Source organism: Mytilus edulis, chromosome 7, assembly GCF_963676685.1.
Source record: "Mytilus edulis chromosome 7, xbMytEdul2.2, whole genome shotgun sequence".
Lineage (NCBI taxonomy): Eukaryota > Metazoa > Mollusca > Bivalvia > Mytilida > Mytilidae > Mytilus > Mytilus edulis.
The window spans coordinates 31,021,314-31,046,843 of record NC_092350.1 but is presented as its reverse complement, the minus strand read 5'-3'; positions in this window follow the sequence as shown (position 1 = coordinate 31,046,843).

The following is a 25,530-nucleotide window of genomic DNA, read 5'->3' as shown; positions in this document are numbered from 1 at the left end:
AGAAATAAGATACTGACACAAATAAAACCATCTTCAACATGCAATTCTTCCGATACTAATCCCATTTGAGGCGGATAATGAAATAAAAGGTTAAGCCGGAATTAACATTTAAATGTCAGAGGAAAATATTACAAGCTTGAAAGTCAAGTAAATTAAATGTTCAAGTATATTTGCATAGCGGTATCAGAGATTATCAGGTTGATAATGTCAATTCGCCAAAAAAATATCTTCCGACGCTAGTTACTATTTTGTCTTGCAAATGATCTTTAAATTGACGTTTTATTCTATTGTTTTAAAAGCTTACATTCAATTTTCTCTTTTATAACTGAGCTTATATAGCCCATAAGATAATACACGATTTTAAAGTCAACTTGTATATATATAAGTTATAATAAAGTTGATTTATGACTGCAACAAAGCTAATACGAGATTATATAGAGGTAATACAGAGATGATAGCTTTATTTTGGCATTAATCATTAGCCAAAAGAGCAAGTAATACATCACTTGTTTGCAAAAAAGAACTAACTATATACAGTATTCACAAGTTATTATCATTTCATAGACCTAATTAATCTGGGATTGGAATTTATTTATATAGTATTCCAACAATAACATTTCCATGTCTCTTTCATTTTTCTTTAATTTATGGGTGGTATGAGCTTGTTGAAAGAGGATACCAGCTTAAGTCTGATAAGGGTATATTTGAATTCGTCTTCAAGCAGCAAAATATTTTATATAAACATACCCAAGTATTTATTGTTGGACATACAGGGTCATGAAATAAATAGAAAACCACATAAAATTACAGGCTTACATTAAGACAAGGGCTCACGTACACCCCCTAATAAATATAATTTACAGTTAAAATTACAAACATTTCTTTGACAAAACATGGTCTCCCTACTCTAAATTTTCAGATATATCTCCGTCCTACACACACATAAAATCATAAGCCCACGCATAAAACTTGTAAGCGATAAAACCTGACTATTTAGATTAAACACAGAAACAAAATAAACCTGCCATCAAAGCAAAATCTGCCATCTAAAACAAAAATTATGTCCAGTTCAAATCAGCCGAGTTTTCAAAAAAAGTTAAAGGAAATTATTGTTAAGATCGCTTTTTGACATATACCCCACATTGTCTTTTAATTTTCTGGAAATAAGTATAGCTTGACATATCTAGAACATCGCAATGTTTAGGTTCTTTAAAAGGAATCTTAAGTAATGTGACGAAATATAAGAAGCTATAGATTGAAGAAAGAACTATATATCATGTTCTATAATAAATCTAACAATTTATGGAGGAAAGAACAGATTTTTGATGTACTGAAATGTCAGCCTAGGCTATACATGTAGGCGTATATAATGAGATTACAAGATTTAACTTTTGATTTTAAGTTCTTTCTCGAAAAAATCGATGAACTGGTTTTTGGATAGATAAACAATATTATTACAGACTTTGTCAGCAACATACTTAAAATGTCTGAACTTTCTCTACTTATCGAACCAAATAAAAGTAAATGGATTTGTGTTCGAATAAAGATATTCTTAATGTACATCATTGATATTTTGTCAATAAACATGTAAATAAAGACAAATATGAATGAGCTCGCTCAGTACTAGTGTTCCAAAATATAACACATCGATTGGACGAAGCACCAACATTACACACACCAAAATAAAACACATACCTTTCGAGAGAAAACCGCCAAATATCCCGACGTTACGTTAACCTTAAACAAACCATAAAATTTTGTATTAGATTCCTAAAATGGGTACTAGCTGTCATAAAAATTTATGTTCACAAATTCTCATACTTGATTTACAACATACTAAAACGTATATTCATATTACAATAAATCTGAAATAAACAGTTAGCAAAGCATTTCATGTTATAGAAGCACGTTTATCTATTGTAAAAAAGTCATAATATCTAATGAGATTAGTAGATTTAGCTTACAAAGTCCTTATATTTGAATAAAGTAACATTTATATTTAGTGGAAAATTGTTTTAACGTTAATTAAGCTATAATAAAAAGTGGTTTGCTAACCCTCTCTGTGATTAATGCGAGATAACTCTGGTTAATTTTCCCCAACATTCTATCATTATGGAGAGATATTGTAATGTGGTCTTCATCAATAGTCATTTAAAAACAAAGTTAAAAATGTGTCATGTAAGTTCCAATTAAAATTTTTCACTGAAGCAATTGGCATACGTTTTAAGTTTCTTAAATAAAGTGATGGCTATGGTGTTCTGTGTTTGTGTTTGTGTGTATGTGTGTTTTTTAGGGGGTGTTACACTTCTTTAATGTATTTGTCTTTAGGGGTAGAATAATGCAGATAAATCAAGACAGCATGTCTGCTTCATTGAGTTCGAACATAATTGTATACACCATATTAAAGCTACACATGATTTTACAACTAGCAGGAACAATGCTGTTGGAGATAATATGATGGTAAGAACAAAAATTAAAAACATTGTATTCTTGACAGCAGAATGAATCATGTGTTATTCACCTGTATAGTGTACCTCATATTAAAAGTAGTTTGTTTAATTACTTCCAAAAAACGGCTTTCAAAGAGAACAATTCCATGATCACTTGGAAGAAGATTCCGTGATTCTATAGTTATTTATCTCATCACATTAAGAAGTCACTATCCTATAGATTTACAGCTGTTGGTTATGATGATAATACAGTGAAATATATTTGTTTGAATTTTTTTTAAACCTACTCGGAAAAATGCACAAAGAACTTGATTTGGATAGCTCATATTTAATGACTGACACCTTGATACAATATGGTTGTTAAACATTATAAACTTCTAACAGTATAAGACGCATTATGACCTCGTATGCTCGTAACAACTTACCCAACCATCTATTTATTAAATGCCTAATAATTTCGACTGTGTTTACATTAAATCATTGTTGAAAGTTTTAAAATCATCACAAATTCGGATTAATATTTGACTAAATACCAATATCCAGGTATTGTCATGTAGTTATGGTAGTTATAGGATAAGAAAATAAGTCAACTTACATTTCAACATGTATGAGAAAGATTTTTTTGTGGATTGAATAAGTCAACGAAATAGTTCACTTTTGTTTCAGGATCACTTTCAATGTTGACATTATTTTCCTTTTAATGGTTGAAAACAAAGTATGCAAAGCTCTACCTAATAGATTAAAGTGAAGGTCACATACATTTGGATTTAATGGGGTCGAATTATTCACGTACAAATGAATAATTCACCAGCCATATATCTTTGCTTATTTTGTCAAAATAAAACAAAGTTGGCTGTTAAAAACGAATAATTATTTTATTATTTCACTTTTCTAAATGATTCAGTCAAACGAAATCATATTCTATGATTGTTTTTAATATCGCGTAGCTTGTGCTCCTTTTACGCAGACCTTCCTACGATGTTCAACCAGTATAACTGGTACCCATTAAAAATAATATATATTCAATTGACAGAATATAAAACATTGAAATTGAAATTCCAGAGTGTTTTCGTTTTATAGAGAGCTTCAATAATATATTTAAAATTTCTTTTACGACTCAGATTCGTGACATAAGGTTATTTTGCTGACCTTATAGTTATAGTATTAGCAAACTTATTTTAAGAATTCGATAAATTCTTTGCTAATCCATCTTCTAGAAAAAATTAACATATCAACCATATAGTTACGATTAGATACAAACTAATGGCACTATAAACTGATTTATGAGTTTCGCTATAGATTTAGATTTTTTTTCACAAGAACATAAAAGATTATTCAAAGCGTAGAATGTGTGACATTAAACAATGGAATCTGAATGGATTGATGCTGATGGTGGGAGATTTAACGACATTAACTGGCGATACAACTCTCGCACGGTCAGGAAAAAGCGAAACGATACCAAAGAGGGACGAAAGATACCAAAGGGACAGTCAAACTCATAAATCTAAAACAAACTGACAACGCCATGGCTAAAAATGAAAAAGACAAACAAACAACAGCACACACGACACAACATAGAAAACTAAAGAATAAACAACACGAACCCCACCAAAAAACTAGGGGTTATCTCAGGTGCTCCGGAAGGGTAAGCAGATCCTGCTCCACATGTGGCACCCGTCGTGTTTCTTATGTGATAACAAATCCGGTAAATGTTCTAATTCGGTAGGTCACATTCATGAAAGGGAAGGGGATTGTAGTTACGATGTAAGGAACATATCCGATATAATTTGTGAAACGGTTATTCCATAACGGTCAACCAACTCGTGATGGCGTCCGTAAAATTTACGAAGGGATGATTTCAACTTCACCATTTGGAACTCTTGGTTTAATAGCTTCCTTGTGAGCAGCAACCCTCTATCAAGACAATCATGATAGGAAATGCAAGCACGGGAATATCGTATCAACTGGGAGATATATACCATGTATGTTGGTGCTGCTGATAATGTGGGATAGTGAAACTCATAGGTAAAAAACGGACTGACAATGTAATGGGAAAAAATCAAAACGATCAAAAGACAAACAGTCATCACTACATGTGTATTTTATGAATATGACACAAGAGGCAGTGGGTAAATTTTGCAATCACTACAGCAGGTAAATAAAACATTTAGAGTCGGGAAAAGTAAAAACTGTAGATTGTGTACTATGTTAACAACAGTGTGTTGTTTCTCTAACATAGAGGTGTAGTATTTAAACAATATGGTTGTCGTTTGTTGATGACGTATATATTTGTTTTTCATTAATTTTTTATTCATAAAATAAGGCCGTTAGTTTTCTTGCTTGAATTGTTTCACATTTCGGGGCCTTTTATATCTGACTATGCGATATGGGCTTTGCGAATTGTTGAAGGCCGTACGGTGACCTATAGTTGTTAAATTCTGTGTCAATTGGTCTCTTGTGGAGAGTTGTCCCAATGGCAATCATACCACATCTTCTTTGTTATAGAATAGAATATAACTATTGATAAAATATCAAAATGTTTTCATCCAAACTGCTTGTGCATTTGATGTTTTGTATTTATCGTGCATTCACTTAGATTAAGGTAACATTCTGTCCCAAAAGCAACATGTTTAAATTATTGAAAGCTATCATTTAATAATTATCTTCAAAAATAGATGTATACAATGTCAGACTAACTCCCTGAAGTGTATATCTTAATTTACTTAATGTGTAGTAATTATTCCTGACCAACATTCGTCTGTCTTGCAGTTGATGGCGAGCAAAAAGTATAGATAAGGACATTGTAAATTTCACATTTTCTGCTTTTATTTATAGGTACCCAGATGAATAATTTGTAATAAAAGTTATAGATATTGATCACATGTAAAGTTGGCCTATTTTGTGTTTCGTTCGTTATGTGTTCATGACAAAGAAAAGAACAGTTGTAACTATTGTGCCTTAATTTTTTTAAGTGGTGTTAGTTGAAAAGAAAGAAAGCAACACATGGTCCTGCCATAGTGGTTTTTTAATAACTTTTTTTTTATGACAACAAGAATTTCAAAACAAGTTAAGTCGTGATCGAGTGACTATACTTTTGAGGTTAATAATTTTTACCACATAACCTTCAAATTTAGTCGAAGGACCAACCAAAAGTCAAAATGTAAAAAATATAAAAAGTCCACTTACATTAATTTTGCCTGCTGTAGTTGACACATTAGTTTTATTAAAATCAAATTTATAATAAAACATTTAGATTCAAAGAAAATCAGAAGATATCAAAGTAATAGCCAATCTCCTAGGTCAAAAGATCAAAAGACTAAGAACAGTTTTTTAAGGAATTATTGTTTTGTGCACACTTATATTTTGAAATGAAAGTAGACATGTTTTGTTTTGTAAACAAAATCCCACGAATAAATGACACGTCACCGTGGCAGCACCCAATCCACACAAACGACTTAATACATCTGGATGCCAGCAGAGTTACGGTCTTCATACACAATACATTTCCAGATATTGTGTCAATATGTTGCTCAACTGTAGTCTAGCAAAAGTGAAAAATGTAGCAAGCACGTTAAGATATATTTTGTCAAACTCCAATTCGCGAAACATGATAACAAATAACCACCTAAAACACTGACAAATAAATGTAACGTCATCTGTCACGTTCCAGATTTTGGACAGAAATATTAATAAATTTTTGGAATGTTATATTTTTTTTCTCTCACTTTTCTGTTCACGCTATTAAGTCGTACGAGTTTGATACTACATACGAGGAAATGTTAAAGCAACGTTTTGTTTTCAAAAATTATTTAAATTAACGTAAGAAACGTAATATAAACACTTTAATATTGGAAATCAAATATACATTTGATTGTCTTTCTGTCATTTTGAATTTCTAATTTGACCAATATATCAAAATCAAAATGAATAATACTTTCCTGCAAGTTCATTAGTTTAGGTTAATAGAAATTTTTTTTGGCTGAACATTTTTATTTTGAACTAATTATATTCGTATAAAGACATGTTTTCTCTATATAGCCGTTCCAATTACTCATTAGTGAAGGTTATTTGATCTCTGGGAGTAATATTTTACCTAATATAAATGGCATGCTCCAGACAAAAGTTAATAGTCGGTTTTAAACATGCATTTATAGACATGCGGTAATGAAGTTTCGGGGATAAAAAAATCCAATTACTTTTACTGTATTTTTTATGTAATTTAATCCGAGTAATGAAAAATACAGACAACATTTTATTTCGCAATACATATCATTTAATATTTTTCAGAAAACAATATTGGTGTTATATTCAAATCCTTTAAACATGAAATAATCAATATTACATACATATCTTTTTTGTTTTGAAACAACGATTGCCTACAATAGTAATTAATTTGGATTTAGTAATGGTTATGCATTAGCTTTTTCAGTCTGACATTTTTTTTTCGTTTTCTTATCTGTGTTATATTGTGTATGGTTTTTAACTAAATCTAACCATGAATGCATTATCTAGAAACCTAGAAATCCTTTATCGTCGGTTTTGTCAGCAATTGTTAAACTTAAGCTATTGTATTCGAAGCTTTGCAGTCATCAATTTGGTTCGTTTTTGTCAGGCTGTTCTATTGGTCTTGTTTTTTTTTCAGGCTTCACTAGCTAGATAATACAATTCCTTATCTAATTACTAACACAATTCATAAAAGAACATAATTACAAACCTAATCTTGAATTATATCCATTTTAAAAAAAAATTACCTGTGACATCCCTTCTGTAGCGTTGATACAGTCGTGTGACGGACAGTACGTGGTTCTGTTGTGCTGTATATGTGTGCTGTCCTAGTGTTTTTAGTGGTCGTTTTTATTCTTTGGTTATCATGTCGAAATGTACTACTGTATTGTTTATTTGTATATATATCTGTCCTGAAAGTTCGTGCATCTCTTTGTACTTTATTCCTGTCATGAAATATTGCCATTATAGTGGTATATTTAACATTGCCGTAAAAGAGCGAGGTTTGGCTAGCCTCAAAACCAGGTTCAACCTACAATTTTTTCTTTAAATGTCCTGTACCAAGTAAGGGAAATGACAGTTGTTATCTTATAGCTTGGTCATGTGTGTGTTGCACTGTTGTTTAGCTTTTTTGTTGCACTTCAGTGTTGTTTTGTTATTTTCCTCTTACAGTTGATGTGTTTCCCTCGGTTTTAGTTTGTAACCCGGATTTTTTTTCTCTAAATCGATTTATAACTTTTGAACAGGGTATACTACTGCTTTCATTTATTTAATTAAGCTTAGAATGCATTTCCTAGGAAATTATTATTCTCTTATTTATATTTTCATAATCTTCAACAATTGCTTACATCACCTAGTGAGACAATAAATGTATCATGTGTATTGTATTTGAAGATTTGCTCACAAAAAATTGCGATGTGTTGCTAGTAAATTCAGTTTATTTGACTTGCACTAATTCAGTCACTAACCGATATTTGAAAACATTAAATACAAAAATTATAATAATTACATTTATAATTCATCTAAAATAAATCACATTTCAATCAAAATTACATTCTTTCATATGAACTTTTCGTAAACAATTAGATAGGAAAGTCATTTAATAAAAAGCCTGTGGTTCGATTCTAATCAAAAGGTGTGAAATGGCATTTAAAAGGAATAACATAAGTGATTGTGTGGAACTAGGTATTGAAAATGAATTCATTAGAAAACAGATTGTAAACTGAGATTTCAAATTAGAGAAATGATTATCGGTTCAATCTTTACAATTTGTTGTCATAATCAACATTTTTTTCTGGGTGAAAATTATTGTTTAAAATCAGGCAATCCCTCCTTTAAACATTAACAAAACGATTAAAATAAAGAACGACAGGACGAGGGTTTTTATCATTACATATTTCGAACAATTGCAGATAATACTGTAAATAAATAAATACCTGTATATATTATTACAATATGTAAATATTTAATCGAAATATCTTCTGTATAAGGTTTATAACCAGTTATCATTTGTAAACTATCCAAATTAAGATCCGTATCAGATTTCTTTATCAATAAATGAAAAATACTGAATAAAACCAGACGAAGTTTTCCCGAAACAGGGAACATATATAAGTTTAAAAGTCAGACTATTACCCTTCCTAGCAATCACGCATTTACAGATGTGGTCAGTAAGTATGACAAACTCAATGCAATGATTGCAATTAATTTGAAAGATATCGAATAGCCAGTATTTGCAATTGGTAAGATGTTTGTGTCAAATAAGCGGTTGTCTTGCATATACAAATGTTCTGTCTACATTTTTTTTTATTCATTTCGTCTTTAGAAACTCTTCTAAAGTACATTTGTAAACCGATAATAGCCAATTGCCCGATCATATGATTTGAGGGATTTTAAACTTTTAATATTCTAGATGCTTCATGTAATCTTAGATCATATGTTTTCTTTAATTATTAAACTAATTCATTTTATGACCATAAAAACTTAAGGATAATAGACTAATTTACTGAAACCATTACATGACCTTTCAAAATAAAAGGTACAGGAAATTTTGAAAGATCCGTCATTGGTCTTAGAATGTGAATGGTACAGAATTAGTTTTTTAAGATAGTCCATAGACTTTCTAGTAAACGGTTAATGATTATCTGACTGAAACCATTCCAAGGTCTTGCTTGTTTCACTGTGATCAGTCCATGATCTTATAAATTGGTAGGTAAACCATTACAAAGTGAAATATAAAGGTGTATGTTACTGAGACCAGTCCAGTACCCCACAGAGAGAAAGTTAAAAGATTAGCTACATGTAACGGAAACTAATAGACCGTTCCAAAGTAAAACGGAAATTTGATTATCGACCAGTCCATAATCTTTAAATCTGAAAGGTAAAACATATTTACAAAGAATAGATAACCACTAGATAGTAAAAGGTGAAGGATAGTTTTACTGAGAGTACTACATGACCTTATAAAATGAAATGTTATAGATTTATTTACCTAGACCAGTCCCTGACCTTACAAACTGAACAGTGAATTGCCCATAATAGTGGCAAGCCTCATTAAAGTGACGAACTTGCAATGTAATCTGAAATCAGTTTTTCCAAAACAAACATGTATTTTTCTCATATAAGGAACTTATTCAAATGAATGACAGTTTCTAGACAAAAGCTAATGATATCTATTAATAGTTTACAACACTTTGACTTTTTCAAAATAGAAATGTTTTTCTATCCCAGGAATAGATTACTTCAGCTTTATTTCGCAAAATTTGTCAGCATATTGATGCTTTAAAGTGCGGTGACTGAAGGCATATTTTTGGAATTTAATCTCCACCGAAAACACACACCTATATAATATATCATTGGAAAGAGGAAACCTTGTACTATAACAATATGCCTGTCACCAGGACTTTTTTTAAATTGAGGTCAAAGGTCATCTTTAAAAATCTGTGAAAATTTTGAAGGGTTTCAATTTTGACATCTTTTTAAACTCTACCTAAGTACAAACGATACTGTTTTGGCTTTCGTTATGTTTGTTTTTATACATAAGCCTTAATCATTATGATTATTTTTATAAAACAAATCCTCAAACGACGTTTTTCTAAACAAGTTTTCAACCCACAAAATGTTTAGAGCACCTTTACCTTATAAATAATTTCAATTTCAGGTAAAAAACAAGTGTTATGAAGGACAATACTTTAAAATTATTTTTTAAACTACCATATTGGGTGAGGTATCAAACAAAAGCAATAGAACACTACAGTCAAATATGACCTCAAATTGAATTTGCGGATACTCCTGTTTTCTTTTATAGACTACTCGTTGCTGTTGGGTTTTTTTCTTCACAATTATTACTGCTTCCATAGTATTATCTGTTGCTGTGTATCTTATTCTGGTTAATGACATTACATGATAGGTTTTGTACCTACATGTATCCCCCCTTTTTGTTCTTGCAACGTACTACAAACTTCAAAAGTATTCCATATGAAAAAAAAGAAGATGTGATATTATTGCAAATGAGACTACTCTCCAAAAGAAACAAACTGACACATACATTAACAATTATATGTCCCGTACGGGTAGTTTGACATAATTAGAAATCCCAATTCGTACGATTCTTTAAATGGATTCTTGAGTAATGTTATAGAATGCAAGAAGCCATAGATTGACGAAAGAACTATATATCATGTTCTATAATAAATCTACGAATTTATGGATGAAAGATCAGATTGATGATGTATTTTTGGATAGATAAGCAATATTGTTACAGACTTTGTCAGCAACCTACTTAAAATGTCTGATTTTTCGGCACTGATCAAATCATTTGGAATTGTATTCGAATAAAGATAAGCAGACAACATGTTTCCTAGTTGTTGTTTTTTTAAAATGTGTGTAGCATAGTTCCTGACGAAGCTCAATTCTCCACAAGATAAAGAGACCAAAATGACAAATAACTTTACAACTATAGGTCACCGTACGGCCATACGTATAGTAATTACCGTACGGTAAGTATGGCAAACACAATGATTGCAATAAAATTTGAAATATATCGAATAGACAGTATTTGTACCCTCATGAAATTGGTAAGATTCTGATTTCAAACTGTCTTTGACGCCTTATGTAAGATCTCATGTTTTCTTTTTGTATTAAACAACTTCATTTTATGACCATACAAATTGAAAGATGAATGACTTTTTTTTTACAAACCACTTAACAAACTTTCAAAGTAAACGGTAAAGGATTGTTCTGAGAAACCCGTCCATGGTCTTATAAAGTTAAAAGTATAGGAATATTTGATTAAAAATGGTCAATGACATTACAAGTGAAAGAAAAAGGATTAGATTTTTAAGACAGTCCATAGCCTTTCTAGTGAACAGTTCATGATTTTACCACTGAAACCATTTCACGGTCTTGCTTGTGTCACTGAAATCAGTCTATGACCTTACAACTTAATAGGTAAATCATCATCATATATACCAGTATTGAAATTCTATATTTACGCCAGACAAATGACTCATCAGTGACGTATGAATGACAAAAATGTTTGAAAGACCAAATTAAGTAGGACGTTAACGAGCATTGAGGACCACAAATTCTTAAAAGGTTTGCCAAATACAGCTAAGATAATCTATTCCTGAGGTAGTAAAAACTTATTATTTCAACAATGCAACGTTTTGTTGACAGTTGATTTATAATTATGACCATATCAATAATAACTCAAGTCAACACAGAAGTGCTGACTACTGGGCTAGTGATACCCGCGGGGAATTAAAACTCCACCAGCTTAAGAATCGACCTAGTTGTTGTAAATAAACTCATGTTACTGAGATTAGTTCATTAATCCAGAAGAAGAAAGGTTAATGGTTGGCTTACTGAAACTAGTAAACCTTAACAAAGTAAAAGGTTAATTAAATTTTGACCAGTCCATGACCTTTTTTACTGAAAGGTTAAAAAAATATCGTACAAAGAATAGATAACCATAAGAAGGTGAACGTTTGTTTATTATATTACTGAGAACACTCCGTGACCTTACACAGTGAAAGGTTAAGATGAATTTACTAAGACCAGCCCACGACCTTACACACTGAACGGTTAATCGCCAAAAAATGTGGCAAGCTTCATTAAAATGACGAACGTGAAATGTAATCTAAAATTAATTTTGTCAAAGCCGGTATATATTTCTCTCATATAAGGAACTTTTTCATATGCATGTCAGTTTTCAGACAAAAGCTAATGATATTTATTTATTGCTTACACAACTTTGACTTTTTGAAAATAGAAAAGTTTTTCTCTTCAGGGGATAGATTACCTAATTAGCTGTATTCGGCAAAACCTTTCAGCATATTGATTCTAAAATTTCTTAAACTTTGTTCTCTGCTTTGCCATTTTGAAATTTTTGAAAAGATCGTATTTTGATCTATAAATTATTTTTTATATAGTGTAGTTTGTTTTCTGTCTTTTGACATATACCACACACTGCGTTTTATTTTTCTGGAAGTAGTATTAAGTTGACATAATCTAAAAAATCGTGATTCGTAAGATTCTTTAAATAGAATCTTGCTTATGTTATACAATGTAAGAAACCATAAATTAAAGAAACAAATAGATATCATGTTCTATAATAATAAACCAATCTATAAAGGAAAGTACAGATTCATGATGTATTAAATGTCAGCCTAGGCTATACATGTAGGTGTATATAATGAGATTACAAGACTTTTTTTATATAAAGTTCTTCCTTGAAGCATTCAATAAACTGATTGTTGGATAGATAAACAATACTGTTACCGACTTTATCAGCAACATACTTAAAATGTCGGAACTTTCGGCTTGGATCGAACCATTTGATAGATGGATTTGTATTCGAATAAAGATAGATGGACAATATGTCTCCTAGTTTTGCTTTTTAAATTTGTGTAGCATAGTTCCGGACGAAGCCAAAGTAGTGTTTTATTTGATTGATCTGTGGACAATTTAGTGTTATTAATATCATAAACCATATGTTTATTCAAACAATGAACAAAAACATGCTGGTAGTTTTGTTTAATGCTATGTTTAGTAAATAAATAAAGTACGATTTGGAAGAGTATTGAGGATACAAAAATCCAGTTTGGAAGGCAGATCTATATCATGTTCTTTATTAAATGTTTGTAAGCATAGTTGGACTAGAAACATATTCTAGCATTTTAAAGGCGTATTCGCCATCATATTGATGTTCACCGATTTGACTCAAATTAACATATTTGATATAAAACATACTAAGACATACATCCAAGTACAAAAAAGTCTAGAATAAACAATTTACGATGCACGGACTCGATACGTGTATTAGAATTTCGTGTTAATTTGTATCTAGACACAAACTAAGCACATGAACCCCACCAAACTGGGGATGATCTCAAGTACTCCGGTACGGTAAGCAGATTCTACTACACATGTGGCACCCTTCATGTTGCTCATGTTAGTACAAACCCGGTAATAAGTCTAATTCGGTAGGTCACATTCAGGTAAAAGGAACGGATTCGTAGTTACGACATAAGCAACATGTCAGCTATCATCCGTGAAACGGATATTTCATTACGGTCAACCAACTTGTGATGGCGTCAATAAAATTTACGAAGGGATGATTTTAAGTTCACTATTTAGTACTCTTGGTTTCCAAGCTTTTTTGTGAGCAGCAATTCTCTATCAAGGGAATCATAATAGGAAATACAAGCCCGGGGATATCGTATAAATTGGAAGATATATATACTCCGTATGCAGGCGCTGCTAGAATTATGCTTTATAGAAATGGAATGTTCACAATTGGGAAGCTGAATGTATCTCTTTTGTCATAGTTTTGTTTTCAATCGACCCTCGTTGTCAATTTCTAGATGTAAGTCAAGATATGAGGTAGACTTAACTGTATATGCTTATCTCTACTTCGATGGGATAGATGTTTTCAACAGTCACAGAATTTTGAATAATAATCTACATAGCGGAAAGTAAAGTTAAACGATGCTGCTAATTTATTTTCTTTCTTCTTAAGGTGGCTCGGTGTCTTCCTCCATCTTGGATTTTGAAGAAGAATATAACAGTTGGTTTAAATCTTTAATGAAATGTGCTAATTTTCAGAGTACATGTAGTATGTAATTCATGTTTAAGACTTTTGATGTCAATATAGAAAATTATGTGTTTTATCAAATTTACGGCTGTAATTTCTAAAAAAACACCATATTTGTGTTTGATTCATTATTTTTCAAATTTTCAAAATAAGGGGAGATAACTCAGAGAGTAGGGGAGGTTACTCAGATTAATTAATTTTGGAATAGAAAGTGTTGTGATAAGTAAAATCACTAAAATACTGAACTTAGAGGATAATCAAATCGGAAAGTCCCTAATTATGACAAAATTCAAATGACAAAACACATAAAAAACGCATGGATAACAACAGTTACTGTCATATTCCTGACTTGGTACAGGTATTTTCAAATGTAGAAAATGGTGGATTAAACCTGGTTTTATAGCGCTAAACCTCTCACTTTGTATGACAGTCTCGTCAAAATTCCGTTATATTTACAGTGATGAGGAAACTAAAAGGTTATCAAGTAGTTTATGTAATGTGATTTACACACAAACACGGTGTCGTTTGGGGCTTTATCGCAAACAATTCTTCTAAGTTTTTGTGTTTCAGATTTTAAGACTTGATATGCAAGTGTCAGGATAAAAAACTACTCTTGGTGATTGTTACCATATGTTTGTTTATAGAAGTTAATTTCTATTATAGAATTAAGACATTCATCAGCTTATTAGTAAAATTTATTGGGTTTAAAGTCAATTTGCCATCAAGGTGTAATTTGTCGCTCGGGGTGTCAGATTGTACGACTCATGGGGGCCAGACAACGATTAAATTATGGATATATTTGCCTAAAATTTAGTGTTCATCTGATAGTTTGTAAATCAAATATACCTACTCTATTGTGATACTTTATTGTCATTTCACAATACATAGAATGGAATGTCCAGAAAGCTTTTTTAAAATTTTGTTAAAAGATTTGCTTAAACTTATATATTTTTGTATTTAGCAGCCTGCTATAACAAGAATCACTTATGACCATCGTTTTAAACAATAGTGATATTGAACGATGAAATTTATTCTATAAAAAAATATGACTTTTGTTTTATGTAAAATCTGTGTTGACATATTTCCCTAGTGTCTTGCATATCTTGTAATAAAACATATATGTCATTTGGTAAAAAAGAAAACGTATTGAGTTGTAATTAATGAAATTCTATAAATGAATAATCTTTTGTAGGTTTATGGAATATATTTGAAGGCGAATAGTAAACTTGTTTGCGTTACAGATAATACAAATTTAACCCTTTTATGGAATTACCTTACGGAAATCCTACATTCACACAATTTTTCAATACTTGGTATACAATTAAATCAACAAACTTAATGTAATAGTGTTATCGTGTATTATATTTAATCAGATATTTATCAACTGTGAAACTACCATTTGTTTCGTTTTTTTTAAACGGAACTTTTTTTTTGTGTACACTATTATGTAGAAGGGAATTGATAAGAAATAGTGGATTCGTAAAAGATAATTAACGAGCGACTTTAGTCGCGAGTTGATTATCGATTTTGAATCCACTACTTCTTATCAATTCTCTAGCTTAACCCATTTCTAGTAAAACGAATATCTGTTTCATGATCTGTTAATGAATCAACGAAAGTTCATGAAAACTATTTCGTATCCGACTTTTTTATTCTCTAATAACTGGAAATGATTAGATCCACACGGTTCACATTTATATTTAACTTAATAGAAGTTTAATTTAACTTAAATATCTTTGTAATAAAACTTTTTAATTCCAGATTTTATATTTGTAAATAATTATTGCATTCAATGTTTAATCATTACAAATTATTTATATTGATTAGATTGTAGTATTCATAATTCATTCAAAAATATGACTTTTGTTTTATGTAAAATCTGTGTTGACATATTTCCCTAGTGTCTTGCATATCTTGTAATAAAACATATATGTCATTTGGTAAAAAAGAAAACGTATTGAGTTGTAATTAATGAAATTCTATAAATGAATAATCTTTTGTAGGTTTATGGAATATATTTGAAGGCGAATAGTAAACTTGTTTGCGTTACAGATAATACAAATTTAACCCTTTTATGGAATTACCTTACGGAAATCCTACATTCACACAATTTTTCAATACTTGGTATACAATTAAATCAACAAACTTAATGTAATAGTGTTATCGTGTATTATATTTAATCAGATATTTATCAACTGTGAAACTACCATTTGTTTCGTTTTTTTTAAACGGAACTTTTTTTTTGTGTACACTATTATGTAGAAGGGAATTGATAAGAAATAGTGGATTCGTAAAAGATAATTAACGAGCGACTTTAGTCGCGAGTTGATTATCGATTTTGAATCCACTACTTCTTATCAATTCTCTAGCTTAACCCATTTCTAGTAAAACGAATATCTGTTTCATGATCTGTTAATGAATCAACGAAAGTTCATGAAAACTATTTCGTATCCGACTTTTTTATTCTCTAATAACTGGAAATGATTAGATCCACACGGTTCACATTTATATTTAACTTAATAGAAGTTTAATTTAACTTAAATATCTTTGTAATAAAACTTTTTAATTCCAGATTTTATATTTGTAAATAATTATTGCATTCAATGTTTAATCATTACAAATTATTTATATTGATTAGATTGTAGTATTCATAATTCATTCAAAAATATGACTTTTGTTTTATGTAAAATCTGTGTTGACATATTTCCCTAGTGTCTTGCATATCTTGTAATAAAACATATATGTCATTTGGTAAAAAAGAAAACGTATTGAGTTGTAATTAATGAAATTCTATAAATGAATAATCTTTTGTAGGTTTATGGAATATATTTGAAGGCGAATAGTAAACTTGTTTGCGTTACAGATAATACAAATTTAACCCTTTTATGGAATTACCTTACGGAAATCCTACATTCACACAATTTTTCAATACTTGGTATACAATTAAATCAACAAACTTAATGTAATAGTGTTATCGTGTATTATATTTAATCAGATATTTATCAACTGTGAAACTACCATTTGTTTCGTTTTTTTTAAACGGAACTTTTTTTTTGTGTACACTATTATGTAGAAGGGAATTGATAAGAAATAGTGGATTCGTAAAAGATAATTAACGAGCGACTTTAGTCGCGAGTTGATTATCGATTTTGAATCCACTACTTCTTATCAATTCTCTAGCTTAACCCATTTCTAGTAAAACGAATATCTGTTTCATGATCTGTTAATGAATCAACGAAAGTTCATGAAAACTATTTCGTATCCGACTTTTTTATTCTCTAATAACTGGAAATGATTAGATCCACACGGTTCACATTTATATTTAACTTAATAGAAGTTTAATTTAACTTAAATATCTTTGTAATAAAACTTTTTAATTCCAGATTTTATATTTGTAAATAATTATTGCATTCAATGTTTAATCATTACAAATTATTTATATTGATTAGATTGTAGTATTCATAATTCATTCAAATAAACTCTTCATAGATACCAGGACTAAATTTAGTGTATACGTCAGACGCCCGTTTCGTCTACAAAAGACTCATCAGTGACTCTCGAATCCAAAAAAGTTTAAAAGGCCAAATAAAGTACGAAGTTAAAGAGCATTGAGGACCAAAATTCCTAAAAGTTTTGCCAAATACAGCTAAGGTAATCCATGCCCCAGGTAGAAAAGCCTTAGTTTTTCAAAAGTTTTACAATTCATGTAAGCATAAAAAGTGCCGACTACTGGGCTTGTGATGTCAAAAAAGACATGTATTTAATATACGGCTTTTTGGAAAGTTAAAGAAAATTAGTCACCAATATTTAAAAACCTTTAATATTTACATATATAGTATTTTTATAATATCTCGAAAACAAGCACATTGACCTGTATATCTTTTTTATTCTTTTGATTCCTTTATTAATCCGGTTACCCTATCGATATTAACTAGTTAATTAATTGGAAACTGAGAAGCGTACTTGCTTCAGATTGCAGCTCAACCCGACTTTTAGATTTATTACAGTGACTTGACTGTAAATGTTGCTATCCACCAATTGCAATTCATACAAAATTGACCAAATTGCAATTTGTTTTATTAAACCAAATTGTTCAACTGGTCAGAAATTTGAAACAACTGCTGTAGAAAACCACAGTCAAGTCGTGAAAGTGCAAGGTGATAAAATAAAACATACTTACAATCCTATAAGACTTTAACTCCACTTTATTGATGGTATTACTAAATCAGTCTATCAATCTGTATAGTTATATTATAACATAATTTTAAAAGTCATTGCTCTTTTACACTAGCTTTCGATATAATTATATACAAATCAATACAAAGCGTTGCTTCTATTTCATAGACTCTTTTCTCTGTATGTCCATGTTTGACTCTGCCAAGGATATCGTAAGCGGCATCACTAGTCAAATAGCTAAAGACTTCTACTTACTAGTTGCAAAAAAGTTGCAGCTAGTCAAAAAGTAATTCTTGTTTTTACATTTTTTTACCTAGAAAACTATATATTTGTTTGTTTTTCTTTATTTCAAAATTTAAACCAGTTTCTGATAAATAAGAGGAGATGTGGGGTTATAGGTCCATGATACAGTAACCCAGGTACAAAACTAACCAAAATATATTAAGAGGAAACCATAAGTTTTCAATCATTAATGAAACTGAATCGTTACGCGTAACATAAACAACAGTTTTAAAACTTATTGGTTTTAAAACTGTATGTGAAATTACAATAAAAAACACTTTCAAAGTTCGAATTTAAAATATGAAAGATCACAATTTCGATTTTGATTTAGGCCGACATAACGTTCAAGTTTATCAATTATTATTACGAATCAATAACAATGTGTAAGGGTTCCGCGGAACCCAATGTCTCGCCTACTTTTGCTGTATATCGCAGAGTCAACAAAAATGAGGAAAAAAATCAATAAAGATATTCCGCCTGATACTATCTTTTGATTGTAAGAAGCTTCTGTTCAAGTTTGGTAAAAATCCAGGATAGTTTATGAATCTAATGAATGTTTTAAAAACTTTAACTGCAGACTGTATGTAATGTTAACTGGAAGGAAATCTAAGTCCATTTATAAGTAAAAGAGGTAAAAAATGGATTTATCTTTTAAAACACTTACTCCTGGATACTATCTTATGATCATAAATAAGCTTCTGTCCAAGTTTGGTACAAACCCAGGATAGGTAAAGAAAGTTATTCAAATTTTAAAAACTTTAACCACAGAGTGAATGTAATGTTTCCCCGCAGAAAAACTAATTCCATTTAAAAGTAAAATACAGAAAAAATGGATTAATTTAAAAAAAAAAATTACTTCTGGATACTATCTAATGATCATAAACAAGCTTTTGTCTGAATTTGGTACAAACCCAGGATAGTTTAAGAAAGTTATTAAAATTTCAAAAACTTTAACCAAAGAGCGAATATTTGTGGACGCCGCCGACGACGACGACAGCTAGCTTACCGACGACGGAAAGTAGGATCGCTTAGTCTCGCTTTTTCGACTAAAGTCGAAGACTCGACAAAAATCTTTGTAATCAGTGTTTGTTATGTGCGAATCCTGAAATACTATTTTCACTGTATCCGTGTTGAATTTCTTATGTAGAAGGATAAATAAACAGACGACAAATTCACGATTTTTGAATAAAAGAAATAATATACAATATGTACTGTTTTTATAAATTCATGATAAATGTATTTGATACGGACCCTACAGACTTCCAGGTGTAAAATTCATACACAGATAGATAAATATTCAGAAAAGTTAACGAACAGAGCGTACAAGGGTTTTAAAAGTAGCAGTCAAGTTTCATTTGTTGAAAAATGTACCTTTTAGCATGATTATTAATGTAGAATAACTTAAAACAGGGTTTGTTGTTCAACTTTTTGATATTGAATCAAATTCCAATTTGTTGTTTTTGTGATGCGATTCATGTCTACTGTTGATTAATGATATCAAAATTTCATTTTCACTGTAGAGCGATTCATTACTGTTGTATATACGATGCATTTTCACAGAAGGATTTTAATTTAGCCGACTCTCTAACATAATTTACGAAGTCAGATAAGAAGTATTGATTATATATGCATACTTTGTGAGTGAAAGTCTGAGGTAATATATTTATAAATGCTGTAAAAATGGCATTTATTGCTCATTTTTGGAAACCGTACGGTTACCTATAGTTGTTAATGTCTTTGTCATTTTGGTCTCTTGTGAAGAGTTACCTTATTGTCAATCATACCACATCTTCTTTTTTATATTGTCAATTCTATATTCTCTGATAATTTAAACAGACCCAGATCTATATGTAAGATTGAATATATCCTTTCCTATTTCACGCCATCATTGTATACATATATCTTTGACAGCTAAAGTAGCAACCATGTGATTTTCTGATTTTTGGTGGAGGTCTTTGATTTTTTTTACATTGACCCAAAGTTAAACTTGTAATGTTTTTCCATGTAAATAACCTGTAATTTTTTCCAGGCAAAGTGACTTGTATTTTTTACCAGGGCCAATCACGTAGTGATCCGAACCTGCTAGGAGGGTTTGGGTCCTCCCTCCCGCCCCTAGGAAAATTTTGAAAATTAGACTATACTTATTTTCTTCAATAACACATTAATATAGTTCTTTTTCCAAAAAGAAATCCGTTGTATTGAACGGAACGGATATGTGATCTCTTCGCCAGATATTGTAAACTAATGTGCCATTTCAAGTAACTTAGCCCCCACCCCCCCGAAAATCAAATAATTGCTACCGGAAAAGCAGTCTACGATTACGGCCTAAAAATACAGCAGATACTAAAGACTTGCTTGCTTGGTTTGTATTCATGTTTGCCTAGGCATTGTAATTGAGATAGAGCTTAAACTTGTATTGATTCAATTATTTTGCTTGAAAATTTTTTCTTGATAATTTTGATTTGATAATTTTGCCGGTAATAGCATAATTATTTTACCAGGATTAGCACAATTCCAACTTAGTAGATGTATTCTATTTGTCTAGGCTCGGAGATCCTGCATTCCAATTGCGGGATAGTAGTACAACAAAGAAGTTATTAATGAAATGTTAGTAGCTACATGTATATATTAAGAGGATTCCACTATAATGGACTTCTGAAATTAGTGAACACCAATTGACTAATATTATTTTTAAGTCACCACCAACTTAAAATGTGTTCAATTTGCCTGTCCGTCTATCCGTCTGTCCATCACACCTCAGTTTCAGTTTAGAAATGCTTTGAACAAATGATTCTATTGTTGGTTTGTACAGCTTAATATTATGTTACAGGTCAATTTGGGGATTTATGCTGGTGGAATAACATCTCAGACGGGTGTGTGCCATAAGAAACTAAGAATGTTCTTACAATTATTTGGGCCGTATCTACCTTGCCTTGCCATAAGCCAGGTTGGTCCGGCTATTGCAATCCCACGAAGTTCATCATCTGTTAACTTTCAAAAATCTAATTATAAGATGATGAACTCGGAACATAGTCCGACCAAACGCAATTATCTTTACAAGTATCTACTTGTATGCAACATTTAAAAAAAATCAACATTCCTCCCTCCCCCTTTTTCCACGCAACCCCTTCATCCCCCAACCCAAATGTTACATTATATATTATATTTATTGAATAATCTGAAGAAAAAAACCCAGACAAGACTGAGAGTGAAACAAAGAATGAACTCATATTCCAATTTAAAAATAAACAGCCTCTATTTATGTTTTTTTACATAAATTTCTATTTATGCAGTTTTTGAGGGGATGTTGCTATGGATATTATGTGATTCCGTGGTAACAATTGAAGTCAAAAACACTTGACGATAGTAATTTTAAGTTTTCGTTAGCTTTTATGTATTTTCTTATCGATTATAAAACAATTCAAGTCATTTGAGCTCTTAAACTGAAATATTCTGCAAATAAAAACTCCGTTTCCAAGGAAAAAATTGGTTGCTATGGTGATAAAACTAAAAAAATCCCTCGCATTTTTCTATTTAATTTGGTAAAGAAGTATCCAAACTTCATAACTACAGTGCTAACTATTCTGTACACATTTGCACTTTTCTGAAAAACACCATAGAAAATTTGATAATTTCGCAAAAATCCCAATTTCAGAAAAGTTGAAAATTTACATTTTTTGGCAAAATTTTTCAAAAAATTTACAAATTTGGTTGACATGCAATCTTCACTAAAATGAAGCTCAAACCAAGTTGTATCAATGTTACATATGAACATTAATGAAAAATGAATGATTCTATTCATAATCAGGTTCTGAATTGTGGTGATTTAGCTGATTTTTGAAAGATTTTACCACGCTTATCAACCAAAAAATAGTGTGTCCGTTACCATGGCAACCATTCATATTTTCCCAGTCAAAATTATTTTTTGAGCAGTTTTTATTTATTGCTTCTACTAGGCCAATTATAGATAAAATCTGGAACCCCCCATGTATCACATGTATATGGCACTCTGCCTGGTTCTTATAAAGATCTGTACTTAAAAACCGAATGAGCAACTCAATATTGTTAATATATTCTATTTGTTCGGATTTATAACGTATATACAAAATGACTAAGATTATTTAGAATCTGAATGAAGTATAAATGCCACAATAACACAACCTCACAAAAAAATGGTGGATTGAACCATTGAACCTCCCCATCAACCAAGATGGCCAACATGTATTTAAGTAAAATATGGGGGTAAATGCAGTTTTTGGATTAAAGCTCCGAAACTAAAGCATTATAGCAAATTTGACACAGGTAAAAATGTTCATCAAGGTTTACATGCCCGAAAAGATGCATCAGACAATCTCTTGTTGGGTTGCTGCCCCTAAATAGGTAATTGTTAGGAGATTTTGCAGTTTTTGGTTATTATCTTGAATATTTTAATAGATAGAGAAAAACTGTAAACAGCAATAGTGTTCAGTAAAGTAAGATCTACAAATAAGTCCACAAGACCAAAATAGTCAATTGACTCCACAAGGAGCTATTGCCCTTTAAAGTCAACTTTTCATACCTTTTCGTATTTTTTTTGTAAGAAACTACTGGTACAAATTGAACTAAACTCTATATAAATCATCCTTAAGGTATCTAGTTAAAAAAATGTATCCAATGATCCCACTGATCAAACAAGATGGCCGCCATGGCTAAAGGTAAAACATAGCGGTAAAATGCAGTTTTTGGCTTATATCTCTGAAACTGAATATTACAATAGTTAAAAAAAAGACCTTACCAGCAAAATTGTTCAGCAAAGTAAGATCCACAAACGAGTCAAAATGACCAAAATGGTCAATCCACTCGTTTATGAGTTATTTTCCCTTATGGTCAATTTTTGACAATTTTTCCTAAATTGTTGCAATCTTTTACAAAAATCTTTTTCTCAGAAACTACTGAGACAAATTTAACCAAACTTGGCCACAATCATCATTTAGGTATCTTGTTAAAAAATGTGTCAGATAACACCGCATACCAACAAGCAGGGCTGACATCCATAAAAGTAGAATATAGGGATAAAAGGTAAGTTTGTCTTCTTATTTTTAACCGTTATAGATAGAGAAAATCTGACAGGTAAAAAATATGTTCAGAATAATGAAATCTACCAATTGTCCATATATATGTCAAAACTGTTAGACAGGAGTTATTGCCCATACATGACAAAACTTAGAGTCTCTAGTTTGTTTTTTCCTTCTTTTTAAAAAAAAACTAGGTTCGCACTATTATGTCGGACAAATGCTATTACAGACGATAAAATGTCAAAAAAAGTTTTATTTCCCAGAAGAAATTGAGTTAACTTAGGAAACGTAATATGAACACTTTGACATTGGAAATAATGTATACATTCGATTGTCTCTCTGCCATATAAAATGTTATATTTAATCAATATATCGCTTCAAAACGACAATTAGTTTCCTGCAAGTTCATTAGTACAAGTTATTAGAAATGTGTATTTCTATTAATAAAAGATTAAAACGACTATACATTATTCATATATAGCCATATTCTCTTGAGATAGTTATTCCAATTACTCATTAGTGAAGATTACTTGATTTCTGGAAATAATAACTGACCTTATATAGAAGGCATGCCCTAGACGAAAGTTTATGGTCGGTTTAAGCATTTATCTGCACGGTGTAATGAAGTTTCGGAGATAAAAGCATCCAATTACTTTTACTTTATTCTTTTTATGCAATATAATCGGATAAATGAAAAATTAGAATGTAGGCAACATTTAATTCCTCAATACATATCATGTTAATTTTTTTCAATACTGGTTTTATATTCAAACATTAATACATTAAATAATAGATATTAGATAAATGTCACTTTTGTTTTGTAACAAAGATTGCCTACTATAGCGATATAGTACCTCATTAATTTAGATTAAATGATGGTTATGCATTAGCTTATTGTCATAGATATTTGATTCGTTCCATATCTGTCTTGTGGTTGTTTTCCGCATTAACTGAGCCATGAATGCATAACCTATCAAATTATGATTCCTTCATCGTCAATATCGTCAGCAATTGCTAAATTCAATTTATAGGAAAATTAACGTATTCTATTCGAAGGTTTGCTGACATTAATTTGTTATGGATTTTTGGTTTGTTTTATCAGTTTTTTCCATTTGTCTTGATTTTGTTTAAATAAGCCATGAATGTATAACTTCGCATTTGCTAAATCCGCTATCGTCAGTGTCTTCAGTAATTGTACTTCGACTCATCCGAGTTTTCGACACAACCGAGTTCGACACAACGAGCCTCCACTGTATTTATAATTATCCCAGCGTGGGGTTCTTTGTTAATTGCTAAACTAAGTTTATAAGAAAATAAATATTGTATTCAATAGATTACAATATCAATTGACAACTTGCTGCTCTTAAATTCAGTTTATTTTCGTCGCATTAAATCAGCTACTAACCAGATATATGAAAACATTTAATACAAAAATGATGACATCTTTGCAAAAACGGTACTGAAATAACAAATTATACTGCAACAGAAACAAATCACCTTTCAATTACAATTACATGCAAACATCATTTGCATGACATTTAGCTTGCGCCAAAACTACAGACACACAATAGAAATTAACGGTACAAACAGTTTTTCATTGTAATTTAAAAGTTTTAAAGAACATTTTAAGTCATACGAAATGTGTTGCATTTAATTTGAATATATCTGAAACCACTGTGCATGTGTGATCGGTATATGGTATGCCACGTAAATATTTTGTAAAGATTCCTGTTTTCTTTGGCTGATACGTAGATTTGAATTATTAAACTCTAATATTAGCTATCAAGTTTTATTCGGGTTTTTCAAAAGCTTTTGCCAAATATATATGAATTGAATTTTCCACAAATGACTTCATGAATTCTTCTCATTATGAACTTTCCGTAAACAATTAGATGGGGGTTCTCATCAAAATGTTTGAAATCATATTTACAAGAAATTACATTAGCGATTGTGTGGAACCAAGTAGTGA